The following is a 2,451-nucleotide window of genomic DNA, read 5'->3' as shown; positions in this document are numbered from 1 at the left end:
TCAGCTTTTTTAAAAATGGAACTTGACTGTTAAAATGTAGATAAATGAGAGGAACATGAAAAGAAGAATAATGGAATTTATGGTCACAGTATGGTTACTTAAATAATACTTAAATATATATGTGTACAAGTATTTTATATACTACATGAATATAATGACACATCAATAATTCACTCTTTGTCCATAGCATTTGTCATTAAAGAAGGACTGTCCTCAAACATGTTCAGTCATGACAAAAGGTTAAATACTGTCATTGTAACAGAACAAGTACACCGGTGTGTTCACACATATCACGCTCGTCTAGATGGATGGTGCTGAGGAGAAAATGCCAGGATTACTAGGCAGTGATTAATAAACCCCCGCAGCTTGTGCTTTTACTGTGGAGTTTGCACCTGGTCTGTTCCCAGCAGGTGACACCTCCCATAGATCAACTGTCTGATATCCACACAGCCCTGCTGAGATGGCAGGGCTTTAAGCCAAAGCAAATGGCCATAACGGGGAGACGTGTCTTATACGTATGTACTGACATGAACACTCTCCTGTAACCTGTCTACTTGTCTTTGCTTCCATCTGTCTATTCTGTCGTCCATCCATGACTTCAAGTAAAACACTTCAGCGTTTAAAGTAACACAAGGCGAAGGAGTGTGTCACTGGTGGAAGACAGACTAAAGAAAATAAATCACTTTTTTTTCTGAAATTTGGTAAAAAATTTTATTCAACTTCCTGAACCACTGGAAGTAATTGACGCCTCACGGTGCCAACAGATGGCTGCAACCTTTGTTGATGACTTGAAAACCTGCTGTTGACTGTAAGAGGACATGAAAATAAATAGTGATGTTACACACTGTGATGCAATCAGAAGACATGTTTGCTACACCAACCAGTAATTACAATTAAAGTCAGCGGCAAAATCCAAAGACAGGGAGAGCGATGGGTCAGTTTGGGTTTTTCCCACTAAAACAGATACAAAAGAAAATGGAGACATTGGTTTGTACTGATTGAAGAGCAGTGCTGTCTACAGATGTAGCCATTAGAAGCTTGTCATAAATTAATAGAAGAAAGTGTTGGAGAAGAGACAACAACAGACAAAATCCATTTAAATGTCTGAAAGAAGAAAACAGGCAGTTCTAGTTGTTTTATCAGTGAAAAGACTTTGACTCAGCTGCATTGTTACACTGTACATTACCTGTGCATTTGATTACACGACTCTGTAACACAGCTACCAACCACACCAACACAATTTATTTGCTGATGATGACACATGCAGTAATTTAAGAGCATTGCTCAGATGAAACCATTCATGATCCTATTTATCTGTTCCAGACTTTAATTTAGGTCAGTGTGAATTATTGCATCATGTAAATACGTATGTTTAAAAGCTGGAAAACACCGGTGAAAAACATCTGACCAGACGATTAATGACGTTTACAACATAATCAAGCATGATTTATCAGCCAGGACTGGGAATTGCACTCTGCCTTCTCCTGTAATTAAAAGACCCTTTGTTGTGTTTCTCTTTTATGGTACTACAATTAAACCAACGACACTGTTGATTAGAGACCCTTAACTTAACAGGAGAGCTCCATTAAAGGCCTTGGGTGCCATAAAATACCCAGTCTTCTAATTGTTGTCACTAAGAATATTTGGTCCTCAGTGCCCTTCATGAATTCAGACAGAAAAAAAACTGCTGCACAGCTTGGACAAATGTATGTTAGACAGGACAAAACCAGGGGACACAGTTTACTGTCGCATTAAAGGACTGATTTGTTAAAACTAAACTCATCACCTGAAATGTTGAAATTGACTGTAAAAAGTTTCTGTTTCACTAAATAAGTTAACAATGCAAAGTTATTTTTTATTTTTATTTTTTATTTTTTTATTAAGGTAGTTTTACTTAATAAACTGCCATCCGGTTCATTTCACAAAACCCAACTTGCAGTATCAGTATTGGCACTTGCAGGCTGAGAGATGTACTAAAAGTACTTTGAATTTCCAACGAAATTTCATGTCCAATCTTCAACCATCATGTCAAACAATAATGATTAAACTTTACATTTTTTCTTTTTTTTGTCTCTTGTATATCTAAGCCATCACCAGAAGGCTGCTGGTAAACAACCCTCTCTACAAGGGTGGTATTTCATGATAGTGGTTCAAACCTTTTGAAGTGTAGGTGAGCTGGAATATGTCCATCAGCCAAGCATCATGCCTCATTAGGTCCCCTCTACCAGAGGGGGCACCACCTGCTATAGTCAAGGTTACAGTGTCCTTCCAACACGCTGCTAGCAGCAGAAGCAGCAGCAGAGAGTTGGCTATTTCCTCACTAAGATCCACACACTCTTTGTCACTATTCCTCTCACTCCACTGGTGATCCCATGACAGCCGTTGATCATCAATGCCAGAACTGCTGACAGGAGGAGACCAGGGCGGGTGTCAGCTTTAGCCACAGTTGGA

The sequence above is a fragment of the Cynoglossus semilaevis genome, chromosome 19 (genome assembly GCF_000523025.1).
Source record: "Cynoglossus semilaevis isolate Cse_v1.0 chromosome 19, Cse_v1.0, whole genome shotgun sequence".
NCBI lineage: Eukaryota > Metazoa > Chordata > Actinopteri > Pleuronectiformes > Cynoglossidae > Cynoglossus > Cynoglossus semilaevis.
This window is presented reverse-complemented; position numbering follows the sequence as displayed.